Below are 19,573 nucleotides of genomic sequence, written 5' to 3'. Positions count from 1 at the left end.
ACTGTCATGCCTGTCCATGTTTCTGCAACTTCTAGATCCCTGTAACATGCTCTGGATGGGGTTGTTCCAAATCCGAAGTTTCAACTGGTAGAAAAATGCAGTCTCTCCCTTGTTGGCTGTCAATACATCAAGACTGTCTTTTAAAAGTTTTATTGGTTTCCAGTCAGGTTATAGCAGTGATGCTCACTCTCAGGAGCCACATGTAGCTCTTTGGCATGCTACCAGTGGATGTTCTGAACATGATTTCCCCATGTGGCCCCTGCTCTGTGTTTCAGGAAACTGGGCCAGGCTACTGCCTGTTGGGGATTGTGAATGGAAGGTGGCTTCCACTGAGCACTTGAAACAGGTTCTAACCACCCTCTCTCTTAAAGATGGGCACAAACTGGGGAATTCAGAACCATATGGTTCATGGTTCATTGCGTTTCATGAACTATTAACTAGGAACTTTCACAAACTTGCGCCAGTTCGCAAACCGGTTTGTTTGGTTCATGAAAACGTCACTTCTGGGTCAGCAGAAGGTCTGCAGAGAGCCAATCTCCCGCCCCATTGCTCAGGGCCAAGCTACACATGACGAATGACACTTGAACGGCAAGTGGATTGAGTAGAGGGCAAGTGAACAGGGAGAAATACACTTGCTGTTCAAGTGTCATTCGTCATGTGTAGCTTGGCCCTTAGGAAACTGATTGATCTGCACCAGGCTGTCTGTAGTGATGAACTGAAATATGAACTATACAAACTGGGCTAAAATTCGTTGCGATTTGTGAGAAATGAGCTCCCAAGAACCACTGGTTCGTGAACCATGAACTGGCCCAGTTCGTGACGAACTTTGGTTCGTAATTTGGATCATGCCCATCTCTACTTGCAATACTAAAGTTCAACTTGAAGGGCACTTTGAACACAGGGAAGCTTTCGTTTTTAACATCCAACCTAATAAAGAGTTTTGGAGAACTTGAAAACGTGCATATTGTTTTGTGACATAAGTCTGATTTGCAAAGCTACCCCCTAACTCCATGAGGATAGTTTAGGTAGGTAGCCGTGTTGGTCTGCAGTAGAGCAGCAAGATTTTCATCCAGTGGCAACCTCAGAGACCAACAAGATTTTCAGAGTGTAAGCTTTTGAGAGTCAGAGCTCCCTTCTTCCCTTCCCCTGAAAATATTTGTTTGTTTGTTTATGTCATCTATAGTTTGCCTTTCTCACTGAGACTCAAGGCGTATTGCATAGTGTGAGATTAGTACAGTTGATATAAAGGACATTTCAATAAACAATGCCACAGGGTAAATAAATGCAAGTTTAATAAAGTCGTAACGTTAGCAAAAATCCAATACAGAGTTGAAGAAATGCTGAAACAGAGCAGAAGAAATTCTAGGACTGACATTAGACAACACAGAACTACCCAGCAAGGTCATACTTAAAATAACATCTAGTCCATAGGAACAGCAGATAGTACATAAGGAAACATAGTGGTGAAGTCGATGGTCCCCAGCTCATTAGTAAGGCATCTCTTTGAGACCCCCTCCCTTGGTCTCTAAAATGCCGCTGGACTCAAATCCTGCTGTTCCCCTTATTCCAGAAACACAAGACCTGCTAAGATTCAGAAGTGGTGGGGAGAGACAACCTCAGAGGAACTGTGGTAATTAATAACAACAACAACATTCGATTTATATACCGTCCTTCAGGACAACTTAATGCCCACTCAGAGCGGTTTACAAAGTATGTCATTATTATCCCCCACAACAACAAACACCCTGTGAGGTGGGTGGAGCTGAGAGAGCCCTGAGAGAGCTGTGACTAGCCCAAGGTCACCCAGCTGGCTTCAAGGGGAGGAGTGGGGAATCAAACCCGGCTTTCCAGATTAGAGTCCTGCGCTCTTAACCACTACACCAAACTGGCTCTTAGTTTAAAGCAGTTATAATCATACACATTTAAAATTAATTATATCCAGGCCGTGTTTTCAGGGGGTATGTGCCAGAATGGTATACCAGTGCTTTTTTACAGAATACTGGCATCTCTTGGGCATTCGGGACTTGGACTGAGACAGGAAATAGCATGAGTACCATCATCTTTTTTAGGAAAAAAACCTGCGTGCTTACATCATATTGTATGTGTGTGTTTGGTGGGGTGGTCACACGGCAGACAATAGTCATATGGCTGTTTTGGCGGATGGTAACTGCCAATGTGGCTCTCTCTGAGCCATGGAGTGAGTATCACTGGATTAGAGCATCCATTCAAGGAGCTGCTTTTTTTCCCTTTCAAGTCTTTCACAGCCTGGGATCCAACTTAACGGGAGGAACAGATTCATGCATTTAGGGGCAGTGCATATTTAAAGGTTCTCTTTCTATTACAATGCAAGCGTTTCCGAGTTTCCAGTAATGTCATCCACGTATATAAGCTCATAATCAACCACCCATTACACTGTCATCGAGTCAGAGCATGTTTGTAAAAGAAACCTCCTGATATGGATGATCCAAACTGACACAATGTGCCAGAAAACACTGAAAAGGCTGAGATCAGCGCAAAGCAGCATCGGCAACAAACAAACACACAGAAGCCTTTCAAAGACCACAGTGGAAAAGAAAGCCAAGAGAGCTTCATCACAAAGCAAAAGATTTAAGGTGCAGATGGAGGTTTGGACATTGGTACAGAAAAACGTGTTTGCTTGCTCATGCGCTGACGCATCGTGCACCACAACCTTCTAACTGTCAGCATTCCACTGCTTCCATTTCCTCATAGAATATACAAGTAAATTTTATTCTAAAATGACTGACTGCCTGGGACTTTTCAGCTCAAAAAAGACAAGACAATAGAGGTTTATAAAACTGAGGATAAGGCAGAAAAAGTGGATAAAGAGAATATTTTCTCCCTCTCCTGTAATACTAGATCTCTGGGGCACTAATGAAGTTGTTGGGGAGTCCATTCAGGACAGACAAAAGAACAATGCCCAAATGACTTGTGGAACTCAGTGCTGTGTGATATAATGATGGCCACAAGCAAGTGCCATCAGGTCATAGCTGATGTGTGATGACCCCTGCTGGGGTTTTCAGGACAAAGAGACTAACAGAGGTGATTTGCCACTGCCTGCCTCTGCAACCCTGGTCTTCTTTGGAAGGCTCCCATTCCAATTATTAACCAAGGTCAACCCTGCTTAGTTTTTGAGATCTGACGAGATCCAGCTTGCTTGGGCTATCCAAGTCAGTGGGCCACAAGCATAGATGGCTTTGAAAAGGAATTATGCAGATTCACAGAGATTTGGTCTATCAATGGCAACCAGCCATGATGAATAAGAGAACAGCCAAATCTGAAGGCAATACATCTCTGAATACCAGTGCTCGGAGACAATGGCTATATACCCTCAACTGGTGCTTGGAGGCAGTTTTAGAGTGGATGTAGACTGATAAAGCTTAACCCCAACAGGACAGAAGTGCTACTGGTGGGTGGAAGGTCTGGCCTGAGACATTAGGTGTAACCCATTCTAGGTGTCACTCTCGAATACTACTACTCCTTTCTGAACCTATCCAACAACTTCAGTCATCTCGAGGCCCTGCTTTAGGTGCCCCAGCGTCTGAGATTAGACAGGTAGCAGCCTTCTCGGTCATGGCCTTCTCGGTCATGGCCTCAAAACTCTGGAACTCTCTCCTCAGGGAGACTCATGTCTCCCCTTCTGTTACCATCTTATGCAGCGGATGAAGACCTTTTTGTCTCGTCTGGCATTCCCACAATGATCCCTCCTTCCTCCCCTATGTTTTTTATTTGCTGTTTTTATGGTTTTCTATGGGTATCTCAGCTTTGGTTTTAATGATGTGTTTTTATTTGGTTTCAATGTTTTTTAACATTTAACGGTTTAAATAATGGTTTGATTGTGTTTTTAAAGTGAGCCATTTACATTAAAATTTTACATTAAAACATAAATAGACATACAATTCAGTCATAAAACACCTCTAGAAGATGGTCCATATTATCCAGCCCCAATAAAACAGATCTATGGGCTGGGAGGCAAAGAACAGCAGTGGTCTACCAGGGGAAAACTGGGGTGGGGGTTCCACTACCCCCCCACACACACACACAGACCGGCAAGAAGGCTCACTCAAAGCCCAGCCCCAACCATATGCCCGGCGGAACATCTCTGTCTTGCAGGCCCAACTAAAAGACAGTACATCTCGTTGGGCCCGGGATTCAGCTGACAGAGGGCCAAGCTACAAGTGACGCCTGACACAGGTTGGACACTTGTCAGCTTCCCTCAAGTTTTGATGGGAAATGTAGGCGTCCTGATCTTGCAGCTTGGCTCTCCAACTGCTGTCCAATGGGCTTTTCAACTGTCACTTGTCCAACATTCCGCCAAGCTGCCTACATTTCCCATCAAAACTTGAGGGAAGCTGACAAGTGTCCAACCTGCGTCAGGCATCACTTGTAGTTTGGCCCAGAGTTCCACTAGGCTGGTGCCAGGACTGAAAAGGCCCCGGCTCTGGTTGAGGCCAAGTGAGCCTCCCTGGAACCAGGGACCACCAGCACGTTTTTATCAGCTGATTAGAGCACCCTCCAGGGCATATATGGTGAGATATATGTTGTACATAGCTTACAAATACATAAATAAATAAATGAGGATGTTTGTCATCTGTGAGCAGAACCACAAGTGACAAAAGGCACAGATTGGACACTTGTCAGCTTCCCTCAAGTTTTGGCGGGAAATGTAGGCATCCTGGTCTTGCAGCTTGGCTCTCCAACTGCTGTCCAATGGACTTTTCAACTGTCACTTGTCCAACATTCCGCCAAGCTGCCTACATTTCCCATCAAAACCTGAGGGAAGCTGACAAGTGTCCAATCTGTGCCTTTTGTCACTTGTGGTTCTGCTCTGTGTGAAACAGGTTACTAGACTAGACAGACCATCGATTTGATCCCGCAGGCCTCTTCTTATGACAAAGAAACGCTTGCTATTCAATACAGCACAAGAGAAGATGTGTCCAGAAAAAACATATAATCTAAAAAATATATATATTTTAGGTGAATTTGAGGCTGAGGGAGTGACAGGATTATGTACTGCCTGACTGCTGAGGGGAGTGAAGACAACAGAGAGCAGCTTCAGAGAAGTACCCAAGGAAATACTCCATGTGCATCTCTGATATTCATCCATATCAAAGTAGGGCCTCGGGCATCACTCTGATAGGAGATACGCAGGCCCCCATTTTGAATCTCAACTAACGCGCACAAATAAAAGAAGAGAAACTCCTCGCTCTTCTGGGTCCGTCCACACAAACAACAGCACCAACTCAGAATAAAAGAGAGAGGAAAAGAGAGGAAACAAAAGGAATTTGACAACCAACTGATTTCCAGAAGGGTTCGTTTTCGACAAGAAAAGAAAACAGAGCAAACGGAAGAGGGTACATAAAAAGTAAATCCATCTGGCGTGCATCTACGGTCACAGGCTGAAACCTCAACAGGCCTTCAAAGAGATCTCAGGAAGAACGCTCTTCCAGGAAATTGTGGTTGTTTTTCAGAAACTGTGAATCCCATCTCTCTTTCAGTGACTTGTGAAAAGCCACAGGGAAGAGCATGTTTTCTTTTTCAAGCAGGAAGGGAACAGCTGAGCCTTGTTACCAACTTCACCCAGGTGACATCATTATCTCACAACAAACATATTTACTGATCGAAGTTACCGTGAGCTCTTCACCTGGATGTGAATACACTGGTACTGAAATGCATGCAGTATGCGCCTCTGTTTCGAAAACATCACTTTATTGGGAAATGGTGGAAGAGACGCTCCCGAGCGATTGAAAATCCAGTCTTTTCTCCATGGTTAATACTCGCTGGGCTGTGGCTTTTTGGAGTCACTATAACTTCTCAAACCAAGGTCTTTGTTGAGCCTCAGAGATTCCTAGTAACGTACCAAGAATCCTGCCTCGCATATTTAAAAGGTGCAGCCGGTCAGTACCAACCAGCAGATTTTGGAATTGTTTGTGTTTGTCAATATTTAAACATGTGTTAATAAGGAATAATGAATGCATTGGATAGAGCAGGCTCTAGTGCGCAAAAGCTTATGCTGGAATAAAATCTTATCAGCCTTTTCAAGAATCATAACTTTCCTGTTTCGGGCGGCTAGGTCTCCCGCTACGGTGCTACAGCAGGAGACCTCTGGCAAATGTGGTCATTGCCTGTTGGTCCTGAAATGCTGGCAGGAGGAAAGCGGAGGGAAATGGGGACAGCATTGCGCCAGGCTAACCATCCCCCTGGTGGGGGACAGGGATCCTTCTCTGCCCATGGGAGCTAGCTGGCCGGAGAGGAATGGTGGGAAAGGAGGGGAATACCAGCAGTGCCCTGACATCACTCCCTGTGTGCCTAGAAGTGCTCTGTATGCCCGGAAGTTTGCCCAAGTACCAACATATCCCCAACACACCCCAGCAATGCTCTGATGTCACATCCAGAAGCACAGGAAGTGATGTCAGCACATCGCCACTGATATCCTGATGTTGTCAGTGAGCCCCTCATACACACACCAGTTGCCCGGAGGACCTGGCAACCTATATTGTGCCGGTGTACTGACATCATTTACGGCAAAAACCCAAAGTGATATGATGTGGTGGACAATCTAGGATTTGCCAAATTCCTAGACAGAATTTTTTCAAATCCTAGCGTGCCCTTCCTTCCGTTCTACTCCGGGTGTCATGACATCACTTGCCAACATCGTAAGATGCCAGCTTGCCTGTCCCTGCCCACCAAATGCTGCCAGAGGGTTGCAGGCTGGCAACTCTACTCCTGTTCACTGTAGTAAGCAAAACTTTATCTTATCCCTAAAACTTAATTCTTTTTGGAAAGGAGTCTCTCCCCCTCCACACGTGCCATTTAAATAGTCTGAAATCTCGCTCATGCAATTCCAGGAAAATGCCCCCAGGATCCGTTTTTGCCTGACCAGAGCACGTGGCACAGCTGTTGCTGAATAAATACCACTTAATGAGAAACTATTTGGTCCCCGCAGAGCTTTTAAGCCAGTCTAGGCCTTTTCGGGTGATTGCAGGGGAGATTTTTGATGCACTCAATGAGCAGCTGTTATTCATCTGTCACTGGGATCTTAACATCATTCCTCAAGATACGGCTTCTGTTGCACGGAAGTGCTATCTTCCTGGCAGTGGGGCAATCGTGTTTTGTTGATGACCAATGGGTAACGGACATTTGCTTTGTCAGGCCCATGCTAGGCAGGGACTCGAGGCAAATGTGGCTTCCTCCACCCCGATTCTGTTTGTAGTTAACATAATTCAAAGCGCAGCACCAAGCACAGCAGGAGTAGAAATGTAGCGGACAAAAGAACCAGAACGGGGACAGATGCAAGAAGCCACAACTGACTCAGCTCATGCTTTGTAACCCACATCTCTAGGTTAGCATCTGGCCATGTGCACCACTGTGGGCCCCACATGCTGAATGCGTACGCACACAGGTTTCCTTTGCAAAGTGCCATACTTTGCATTCGTCCACTAATCAATTTTATCTGGGGACTCGTTTTTCTTCACAGACATTCCTGACCTTCTCTCACTGGTCTTGAGGCTAGGACACAAAGCCCAGCCAGGTCCGGCCATTACTTTCTTCTTACCCTTGGCAAGACAAGCTGCCTCCCCTCAAATCTTCCTCTTGTTTTAAAAATACAGAGATTATTACACCGGTGTGACAGACAGCACTCAGAACGGTGCCAAGACAATGACGCCTTCACACCTACCCCCAGATTTATACTTTGCTCCCAACAGATTCCACCCGTCTTGAGGCGTTCATTCAGCTGTTAATTAATCACCTGTTTGTGACTCAGACAATGTGGCTGAACCCAGAAGAAACACTCTTAATCAAAAGCCCTGAAGGAATAAAGAGTTGGCAGCAGGTGTTTGGCTGCAGGTGACATAAACCCCGCACGGAACCAAATATTTGGCACAAATGACGACGTTTCTCCAATAAGCAGGGCTGCGCTGTGCAGGATCGGTTTCGACAGGAGCAGACAACACCGGAGATTGCAGACATATTGTCGTATCTGTTATTGGCAGATATACAGGTTAGAAGCGAGCAGGTGGGAGGTTAGCAGTTGGCGTCAACAGCACTGATCCGAGCTGCACCTGCCCCGTGCCCTGCAAAAACAACCTATCATCTTCTCCACTCCTCAAGTCAACTTCTTACTCTCTCCAACCTCTTTTACTGTCTCTTCTGCTTTCATGCCTGGACCCACAGTATGTTTGCAATGCATGAGATGCAGCCATCTCAGTGAAGCTAAGTAGGTTCAAACCCGGTGAGAGCTGGGATGGTGGGGGTAAGGAACCTAAAGCTGGCTAGCCTAAAAGCCACCTAATGAGTTTGTGGCAGAGGCAAGATATAAACTGAGGGTCTTCCTGGGTCACAGTTCAGCATGACTTAGGGCCAAGCTACAAGTGACGAATGACACAGGTTGGACACTTGTCAGTTTCCCTCAAGTTTTGATGGGAAATGTAGGCATCCTAGTCTTGCAGCTTGGCTCTCTGACGGCCGTCCAATGGAATTTTCAACTGTCACTTGTCCAACATTCCGCCAAGCTGCCTACATTTCCCATCAAAACTTGAGGGAAGCTGACAAGTGTCCAATCTGTGTCATTCATCACTTGTAGTTTGGCCCTTTGTTATGTGTGTGTGTTACGTGCTGACAAGTCACCTCCGAACTATGGCGACCCTATGAATGAAAAGCCTCCAAAACGTCCTATCATTAATAGACTTGCACAGATCCTGGCTTCTTTTATTGAGTCAAGCCACCTCATTTTAGGTCTTCCTCTTTTCCTACTGCCTTCCACTTTTCCGAGCATGACTGACTTTTCCAGAGAGCCTTGTCTTCTCATGATGTGACCAAAGCACAACAGACTTTGCTGTATTAGATATCAATCTTATAACTGCAAATGTATTATTTAGTCTGCAGGCTGACCGTTCCCTTGGGTGCCTAATGGCCAAGAGTGGTCAGCGGATGCTCTATCAAGAGGCATCAAGTGTTAAGAGATGGTACCCAGACAGGTCCACAGTTCTCTTGCTCAAGCACTCCAAAATGCTCAACAAATCCCACTACGTAGCTAAGCAGAGGGGCAGAGGGGGTGTGCGACACAGAGAAAGGAGTCTGAAAAAGAGAAGAAACAGATGCACAGAGTTGAGCTTGCTGCAAGTAAAGCAGATTAGGGGGGGCGTGCCAGGTGCTCCTGGGGCAGTAGATTTTCTGCCCTGTAGGAGAGCCTCTACTCGTGCAGGTATGTTTGTTTTCAAAGCAAGCATTACCAAACTGCCCTAATTTTCCAGCACATTTCCACCCAAAGGAACACAAACCGGACAGCCCTGACCGCTGGAACTTCCCACTAGCGCTCCTGCTAGCTGTCTGTAAAAGGGTCGCTGTGGCCACCAAGAAATCTGAAGCAAACACCAATCGGCACCAGTGGAAGGTTCTGAGAAAGCATACAGGATGTGGGCAAGTCCTCCTCGCATATCACCCATCCGCTGGAGGGGGAAGTATGAACAGAGGGTTGCACGAGAGTTCGGAAGCGAAAAGGTAAACCACAAGTAGCAACCTACACTTTTTCAAACCTTTCGATCTCAGGAAACGTTAAAAACTTGACACAATGCAAAGCCCAATAAGGAGTGTCATTATTTATTTTCTAAAACCAATCCATAAAATATGGCTTGTTGACATTTTCTCAACCGCTGCGGTAGCCCAATTTTATGTCTTCACCCAGTTGCTGAGCAGCCCTTCTTTGGTCTAATATTAAAACCTCTTTCAAATGGGCTTGTGAACAGCCACTTATTTGGAAACAACAACAACATTCGATTTATATACCGTCCTTCAGGACAACTTAACACCCATTCAGAGCAGTTTACAAAGTGTATTATTATTATCATCACAACCATCACCCTGTGAGGTGGGTGAGGCCGAGAAAGCTCCGAGAAGCTGTGACTGACCCAAGGTCACCCAGCTGGCTTCAAGCGGAGGAGTAGGGAACCAAACCCGGCTCTCCAGATTAGAGTCCTGCTGCTCTTAACCTCTACACCACACTGGCTCCTTGGAAAGAGTAAAGCCCAGACTGAGTGTGCATCAGAATGAGGTGGTACTTATGATGCTACCTTATATACAACCAGAGCTTTGGCCCAACTAGGTCAACACTGTCTACCTGGAGGGTTTCACACAGGAACACACATAAAACTGCCTTATACTGAATCAGGCCATTGGTCTGGCAGTGGCTGTCCAGGGTTTCAGGCAGAGGTCTTTCACATCGCCTACTGCCTGGTCCTTTTAACAGGAGGTTGTTGTTGTTGCTGTTGTTCATTTATAGTCCGCTTTTCTCACTGAGATCCAAGGCAGATTACATACTGAAAGCGAATACAATTAATAGCTAGGACGCTCACAGAGCAAAAACACAACACAAACAGTTAGGACATTCAGTGAACAGATACAGGAGGGTACAGTAGCCACAAATCTGAACCTGGGACTTTCTGCGTACAAAACTGGCGCTCTGCCACTGAGATACGTTCCCACCTATCGTGGGGCATCGTAAGGCTGCAGAACGGACTGTACCATTTCACACTGCAGGCAGGCATTAATTTTGAATGCTTTCCCGTGTATCTAAAAAAATATCCTAACGCATCAGAGCAAAAATAAACATGAAAGTCCATAGAAGCTTTTTCTTCCACTTTTCGTCCTGGTCACTGCACTTAAAAAAGGATCTTGAAAAGGTGCGGAAAACAGCAAGCAAAATGGTCAGGGGGATTGTACCACTGACCTATAAGGAACTGAGGGCCGTTTAGCTTAGGAAAAAAGGCAAGTAAGAGGAGACATGAAAGAGGTCTATACAATTAGGCACGTGGTGGACAGGGAGAAGCTTTTGTCCCTCTCTCCTAATGCTAGAACCCCGGTTATATGGGTAAGAGCTGCAGACAAAAGGAAGTACTTCTTCACGCAGTTAACTGAGAGTCTCTCTACACAAGACATCTGACACGTGAAGAACACGTGTCGGGAGAGGCAATGTTAGCCGGGAAGAGTAGTTTAAAAAGACAAGAGCTGGCAGCAGGGCAAAGGCTTTGCTGTACACTGGAGCTGTGTGAAGGGGCTGTGAAAAGCCAGAAGGAAAACTTCAGCCCATTAGAACCTCTCCAGGTCCAAGCCTGGCTCTGGAAGACAGCTCCAGCCCATTTCCATTCCCTGCTGCCCTCTGGTTGCGATCTCACACAGTTTTAGACCAGAGAGGTGACACTGACAGAGCCTTTGGGGATACAAAGATGGAATTAACAAACCCTCAGAGGAGTGATCTTCGCCAGCTTTGTCTTTTTAAACTACGCTTCCTGGCTAACATGGTGTCTCCCTACACTTGACGAACACGTGTTGAGGAGTCTCGTGTACAGAGACTCTCACTGTCACAGGATGTGGTGATGTCCATCAACTTGGAAGGCTTTAAAAGGGGAATTGACATATTCATGAAGGACAGGGCTATCACTGGCTACTAGTCATGATGGGTATCTACTCTCTCTTTATCATCAGAGGCAGAATGCCTCTTTATATCAGTTGCTGGGGGGGGGGGCGCAGGTGGGAAGATGCCGTTGCAGTCATCGGTGTTGTGGGCTTCCTAGAGGCAGCTGGTGGGCCACTCTGTGAACAGACTGCTGGAGTGGATGGTCCTTTGGTCTCATCCAGCACAGCCTTATGTTCTTATGCTAGAATAAAAGACTGTTAGTCTCAAGGTTCCTGCTTTATTCTTGCTACAACAGATTAACAGGAAAGATTCCATCCCAACCTGCTCCTTGATATACTAGTTTTTCACCTGTAGGGACTTTTTCACATTCAAAAACACAATACTCTGCAGAACTCTGAAGTGGGATCTCCCATACCACCTCCAAACTTTTCCACTGCACGTGTAGAGCAAGCTCAAAAGTTTACTTCCAAGCAACCAGGGAAGAAAAATATGGAAAACTGGGAGACAATTGCTGTTTTTTTCTTCCCCCTTTCAGGATGTCATTGTCCCACAAATAACTAGCGTGGCTCAGCAGAACTAGTATAAATCCTATGGTCTAGTAATATGAGAGCCAGTTTGGTGTAGTGGTTAAGAGCGCGGGACTCTAATCTGGAGAGCTGGGTTTGATTCCCCACTCCTCCACTTGAAGCCAGCTGGGTGACCTTGGGTCAGTCACAGCTCTCTCAGAGCTCTCTCAGCCCCACCCACCTCACAGGGTGTTTGTTGTGGGGATAATAATGACATAGTTTGTAAACCACTCTGAGTGGTCATTAAGTTGGCCTGAAGGGCGGTATATAAAGCAAATGTTGTTGTTGTTGTTGTTGTTGTTGTTGTTATTTATTTGCAAGAGAACTTTGAAAGGCTGGGGGGAAAGGTATGGAATGCCTCCTGCGCCATCTCAATTAGGGAAAGACCATATAACAGGCCTGTCAACGGATCGGTACTGTGTTGAAATTACCATCATTAGTCCATTTCCTCCCGATAAGAGAACATAATTAATCCTCATGCCTGTCAAAGTCTAAACACTGGGGGAAGCGTGCCGTTATGTAACAAATCCATCCTCGATTCGAGTGACGACACGGCTGCTTGTCTCTCTGCTCTGCGAAAAGGAAAGCGACTGAACTGAAGCGCATGCCGGATGCTGGTGCAAAAGCCAAAGGCGGGGTATGCAGATGAAGGGGTGGGGGCTGTGCAAATAGTCACGGAGAACTAAGCCAACCTCTTCTCATCAGCTTAATGCAGACATGCAACGTTTCTAATCTCCAACTGCATTTCGGAGTACAAAAACCTGCCGCACAGTTCATGTGGCTCATCTTCTTTCCACCCCAGACATGGATTCCTCTGACATTCCCCAAAAGCATAGCTTTGTTCACTTGGTTTCAATTTATCTTTACATCCCACTATTCAACTTACCTACCTCTGCGAAGCAGCTAACCGTTAACAGTTAAAAGCCCTACAATAAGAGGCAGATCTCACTAGCAAAATCAGCAAAGTCAGAGAACGGAGAGAGCAAACAAATGTTCCTGACCGGAGCTGAGGGGCTGCTTTCACAAAGAACATTAATTTAACCTGATGCCACAAGGGAAAAAGCCAGGCACATTTCCCGGGAAAGAGATTTTCACAGTCTCAGGGCCACCACTGCAAAGGACCTGCCCTGCACGGCCACACACTTCCATCCCTGATGGGAAGGCCCCGACACATAGCAGCTGCCACAGAAGCCATGAGATACAAACCCTTTTCAAGTAGATAGATCAAGATGGGTAGCCATGTTAGTCTCTCTGTAGCAGTAGAAAAGAGCAAGAATCCAGTAGCACCTGTAAGACTAACATTTGTGGCAGGGTATGAGCTTTTGTGAGTCACAGCTCACTTCTTCAAATATCATATCTAAAGAAGTGTGAGCTGTGACTCACAAAAGCTCATACCCTACCACTGATTTTGTTAGTCTTACAGGTGCTACTGGACTCTTGCCCTTTTCAGTAGGTAGCCATGTTGGTCTGCTGTAGAGCAGCAGGATTTGAGTTCAGTAGCATGATTTTAAACTGAAGTTGAAAAGGGTCGGAGTCCAGTAGCATCTTAGAGACCAACAAGATTTTCAGAATACAAGCTTTCAAGAGTCAAAACTCCCTTCTTCAGATCCCCGAAGGGAAGAAGGGAGTTTTGACTCGTGAAAGCTTATTCCCAGATAATCTTGTTGGTCTCTACGGTGCTACTGGACTCCAACCCTTTTCAACTTCAGTTTAAAATCATGGTTTTGAGATGACCCATCCTTTGCCTCCAGCGCGTTTTCACCAATGTAGATACAATGCTAAACTATAGTAAAAGCAAACCCTGGAAGGGAAGAGGGGGGTCTGTATGCAAAGAGGAGCCACACAAGCCCATCATACTCAGGGCTTTTTTTCAGCGGGAACACAGGGGAACGGAGTTCCGGAACCTCTTGAAAATGGTCACATGGCTGGTGGCCCCGCCCCCTAATCTCCAGACAGAGGGGAGTTGAGATTGCCCTCCGCACTGCTGAGTGGCGCGGAGTGCAATCTAAACTCCCCTCTGTCTGGAGATCTGGGGGCGGGGCCACCGGCCATGTGACCATTTTTTCCGAGGTCAACCTACTGAGTTCCACCACCTCTTTTCCCAGAAAAAAAGCCCTGATCATACTAGTTACCAATCCAATAAATGCTTTGGAACAACAAGCTGCTAAAGATGGAGATAAACATGATTGGCTGTATTAGCATTCAGGTGCAGAGCCAAAAAGTCCAGGGAAAATCACTGAACTTCTGTCTCCGTCTGGGGGGGAATCCAGCTGAGGCTTCAGACTCCATCCTCGGCCATCTATTCTACTGGGTGGCCTCAGGCCAACCAATCCTTTCCTCTCAGACCTCAGTTTCCCTATCAGTTTAATTAATACAATAAATCACCAGAGCTCTGATGAAAGAAAAGCCGTCAAGGGCTAGCCCAGTGCAAGCCAACTCTTGAATAGTGATAAGGAAATTTTTTACCCAAGCTAAGTAGAAGTTGAATGTTTAAAACCGCTTTCCTAAACCCAGACATTTTTGTTAGCTGCCAAATGGAATATACCATGCAGAAAAATGAGATACTGAGAGGGTAAGGTTTGATTGTTCTTGGAAAGACCCCATGGTTGAAAAGCCAGCCAATTAGGTTAAAATTAACTATGGTTCACAGCAAATGCAGAAATCAATTTTCACTGTGCTCACGAAGCCGCCTTCACAAATAATTTTTAAAGTTGTAAAAAAAAAAAGAAGAAGAAGCTGTTTTCTTGCTTAATTCAATCTGATCACAGTTCCTCTTTCATACCAAACTAACGAAGGGAGCCGTTCTGGTTAGCATACTAGGCAGACATCTGCACAGATTTATGTATGCATCTAAATTTTATCTCACCTTTCTTGCATGGAGCAAATGGCTCTTCCCTCCTCCATTTCACCCATACAACAATCCTGTGAGGTAGGTTAGGCTAAGAAAGCATGACTAGCCCAAAGTCAGCCAGTGAGCTTCATGGCTGAATAAGAATCTGAACCCAACTTCCTTCTGTCCTAACCCAACGTTCTAACTACTACCTCATATTGGACCATCATAGACAGACAGACAGACACGCAGAATGATAGGCCTTACAGTGGTTTTCAAACCATACTTGCAGCACCTCAATGAAAAGATCAGCTGAGACAAACAGCAAATGTTCTATCACTGAGCCACAGATCTTCCACTATCAAAGATCCAGAGGAGTTAGCCGTGTTAGTCTGTAGTAGCAAAATCAAAAAGAGTCCAGTAGCACCTTTAAGACTAACCAATTTTATTGTAGCATAAGCTTTCGAGAATCAAGTTCTCTTCATCGGATGCATGATACAAACTGGTCAAATACAGAAGAGGAGGAGGGAGAGGGGAGAGAAGGGACATATATCAGAAGGGGACAAGATGCAATTAGCGGGGAGGCAACCAAAACATTCCTTTGCTAGTAAATGTAAACATCTCCTTTTGGTGTCCTCTTCTGTATTTGACCAGTTTGTATCATGCATCTGATGAAGAGAACTTGATTCTCGAGATCTTCCACTGTGCATTTTTATACACACTCAATACACATGCAACTCCATTCCGCAACATAAGCAATTCACAGACGAACAAGCAGGAATTTAGATGCATTCCTATATGCAAATGAATTAAACAAAGGCGTGTTCAGCATGTGCTAGGCCATGTAATACAAGCTAAGTGAAGCCCAGAAGACCCCGTAAAAACAAGTCCGTACCCTAGAACATTCCCAGAATACTTTGCAACACAGAAGGACTCCATAAAAGACCTAGAGGAAGCTCTTCACCAGAGAGGGCGGTGCATAAAGCATTACCTGAAGGCAGAAACACTGAAAATCACAGTCCCAAGAAGGTCTATCAGGAGAGAAAGGAGTCCTAGATGGAAATACTGGACACCGACGAGTCTCAACGCATTTGTGAAGCAACCACTGAGATATTGAGAACCTCTCTCCCATGCTTCCTTCTCAAGATTGGTCAAATTTAGACACGATGGCAAAATGGAAAAATAAAATGAGTGTGAGGTGTCTGCTCCCTCCAGAGTTTGCAGCTGATCTCCCTACATGCTTGTATTTATCCAAATACACAAGTATACTACCAAAATTGGTTCTCAGGGCCCACGACATCTAGCTGAAGTTCCATGCATCTCAGGCAGGTCAGTGGCTGGACGAGAGACCTCCTCAGACCCAAGCCCCATGGATGCCCTCCGCCTCTTTTAGCCCCATGATGGAAGAAAAGGAATAAAACGTTCGGATAAGTTAGCCAGGCAGTTGATGAAAACAGATGCATCACTGCCACAGGGTTAATCTGACGTGTAGACATGTACATGACTCGTTTAGTGAATGCAGAGAACCAGAAAACTTCCTAAATCATCAAAGAGGCACAGCGACAGCACCACTTCATGCCTCTCTAAAGCTAATTGGGACTTTGGTTGTTTCTAACAACCTGTGTCCACTTTTGTTCCGTCCTGAAACCCGTGACTGTTACAAGTAATAACTGTGGGAAGTTTTCTTTCTGAAAGCACTTCCTTGTATGTCAAGCTCTTGTAAATCTGCTTGTGTAACAGGGATACTGTGATCAGATCCCTCGCCTTGTGCAAACAACGGGAAAGCTAAAAGTAAAGTCTGGTCTGCTTGACTTGTGGTCCACCAGCGAAGCACATTAATTGGGATCCATCAGCTCAACACCCCACCTGCTTTGGCTGCTGTCCTAAGACTGTAAAAAACAGGGGACGTCAACCCCCCGGCAGGCCACAGTTCATGGCTGATGGACTGCGCTCACCTGCATAGTTCAGAAGTTGCACAGGACTGTTCTGCATGAACACGTCTGAGGCCGATCAGCGCATGAAGTCAGTGTGCCAAATGTATGCAAACAGTATGCATGCAAACATGTTTACGGTATGGGTGCATGTCCACATGCATTCAGGTTGGATCAATAAGGCTACTTTAAAGTTCAGGATTCTCCATTTTTATGATTTAGTTCGCTCTTTCAAAGCTACCCTTTCCAAGGTGGAGGGGAAACAAGCCAACATTTGATTTCCAAACTGTTTGCCAGTCATTTTGACATGAAAGTTCCCAACATGCTCCGTGTTTACAATCTCTTCTGCAAATTCAGGATCATATGAGCTTAACCAACCAAAGGCCAAGTAAGCAAACAAAATGATTTGGGTTACGGGTGCATGAGGTAATAAAACTCACACAAGCCTCTAAGTCCAATCAGATACTATGCAACTAAGTGCATTAACAATGCATAACGCATAAGTTCAGAATGACATTTGCCTTGGGGGGGAAAAGCCTGGGAAGGCCATCTAGAATTATTTCTTGAAAAACGAGCCAGATGAGCGTAATCCAAATGGAGGCTCCAGAACAGGCCGGCCGCATGCCATGTTCCAAATGCTGCTTTCAGCCTCTCCGAAAAACAGCGGCTGCCATTTCTGAAAAGGGACTGAGCAGCCGATTAGAAATGCAGACACCTCTGATTGCAACATGGATAAGAACTGTTTTTCCACAGTCATCACTGAGCTCTTCTCTTGCCTAGCACCTCTTCGAAACAAACACTCTCTCTCCTTCTCCAAGAAGGCAGGTCCTCTGCCAACTTCCCTTCCAAAGGATCTTTACCGGGGAAGGCGTGTGAAGAGATAATAATAGGGCATCGTTCCTTGCAGCCTCTTTAATTTAAAGCGCTCTTGCAGATGGAATTTTGCCTGATCAGTTCAGACACTAGACTGAGAGTTAAATGGAGGGGGGGGGCATGATACTACACCTGAGCATGGGCAGGCACACCCACATTACACACCACTTTCTCCCATGCAGAGACACAAGCAAAGGGCTCTTTTTAGGCAAAGGCCTCCTCTTTCTCCTGTGTTGTGCAATCAGCAGAACAGCCTCTCTTTGTTCCGTTCCTTCCATAATGAAGACACAAAGTGGTGTTGCCTGCCGTCTGTCGCTGTTCACAGAGGAGGAGATGGGGTTAAAGAGCCCTTTGCCAGGTCTTGGCCTGCATGGGTGGGCCTCCGTTCCTTCTATCCCCAATTAACACCTAATGGATACATTGGGCATCCCTCTACTTGCCTGGTTGGTTCTCTGCAGTGATTGGCACAAGCTAAGACCCAGCAAAAGCCTCTTTAACCCCTTCCTCCCCCATGTCAACAGCAATTCAGGCACCACAGCTTTCTTTCTTTGGCATGGAAGGCCTCTTTTAGCTATTGACGTGGTAGGTCTTTCTTGTGCCTCAGCATGGGTGGGAGAAAGTGGCTCAGATGTGTGATGTGTATACACACATATGCATAATTCCTAAGAGGCTAGGCCGGGGGGGGGGGGGGGAAGGGTCAGATGGAAAGCTTCCAGGGGTCAATTTTGGCTTCTAAGCCTTCATTTTCCTACGACAGCCAGGAAATTCCATCTGCAGAGGTATGAGATGTGCAATGCAACCCTAAACAGTTACCTTCTTCTGAACCCACTGAAGTCAACCAGTTTAGAACGGCATGACTTTGCTTAAGATAGCAGCGAATGATGCCATTTTACGCCCTTATATCGTTTCCCCCCATAAAGATCCTTCAAAAGGGACTTGAGAGCTTGCTATCAACCCAGGTTTGCAAACAAGGAAAATGACGACCTGTTCACAAAATCAAGATCAAGGGGGCAGTGTTGTGCAGTGGTTAAAGTGTTGAGTTTGGATCTGGGAGAGCCAAGGCTGACTCCCTGCTCTGCCATGGAAGTTTGCTGGTGAGCTTGGACCTAACCTGCCTCACAGGGTTGTTGTAAGGATAAAATAGAGAACAGTGTAAGCCACTTTGGGTCCCAATTGGGAAGAAAACCAAGGTATAAATGAAGTTTAAAAAGCAAAAAACTAAGATTCAGGAACTGTTATCCTCCTGAGAATCAGTGGGAGGTACATACTTTACTCCACAGTATGCCATAGGCCACTATTCCACACTAATGTTACATTACCAAGACGAACAGGGCTTGAATTCCCCGTATATCAAGAAAGGCTCCCCTACAACTAACTTACATTTGAAAATAAAGCAAAGGAACCACTTATGTATGCCATGCTGAGTTCCTTGGCAGGAGAGTGGAATAAAAACCTAAGAAATAAAATATATCTCAGAGGGTTGGGTGGTGGGAATAACAGCCCCTCTCTACGCAAACAAGAAATTCCACCATTTTTGCCGCCCTGAGTCATTTGCAGATCATGTGGGGTACCCAAAGACACACCAGCCAGACTGACACTAGAGTCAGATGTGCCAGGTAAGGACTTAGGATCAGTCAGCAGCACTTCTGCTAGATCTGATGACCCCGGAAAGAAAAACCTAGCTTGTGACTAACGATGAAAGGTATAACTCACGCTTGTAAGACTCACTCACCTCTAGGCAAGCAGGGAAGTCTTGCAGAAGTTACTCCCCGCCCCTCCATTTCAGGCCATAAATGTGCAACTAAGGTCTGGCTAAGAAGGAAATGGAAAATAATGTGGACTAGTAGCTTAGTTGCAGGGCTGGCCTTCAGTTGCACCCACACAAAAGCAAAATAAAGAGTTTCTGTCTAGCTGTTCTGAAGAAGGCTGAAGAAGGGAGCTC

The 19,573-nt window shown here is 45.8% G+C and overlaps 1 protein-coding gene across 1 annotated transcript in view; it reads right to left on the bottom strand.

The window, feature by feature from the left end:
- Positions 1-19,573, bottom strand: part of SORL1 (sortilin related receptor 1) — a 121,725-nt gene that overhangs the window by 101,083 nt on the left and 1,069 nt on the right. The gene's annotated exons all lie outside the window — the stretch shown is intronic.

Source organism: Eublepharis macularius, chromosome 14 (assembly GCF_028583425.1).
Source record: "Eublepharis macularius isolate TG4126 chromosome 14, MPM_Emac_v1.0, whole genome shotgun sequence".
Taxonomy (NCBI): Eukaryota; Metazoa; Chordata; class Lepidosauria; order Squamata; family Eublepharidae; genus Eublepharis; species Eublepharis macularius.
This window is presented reverse-complemented; position numbering and strand designations above follow the sequence as displayed.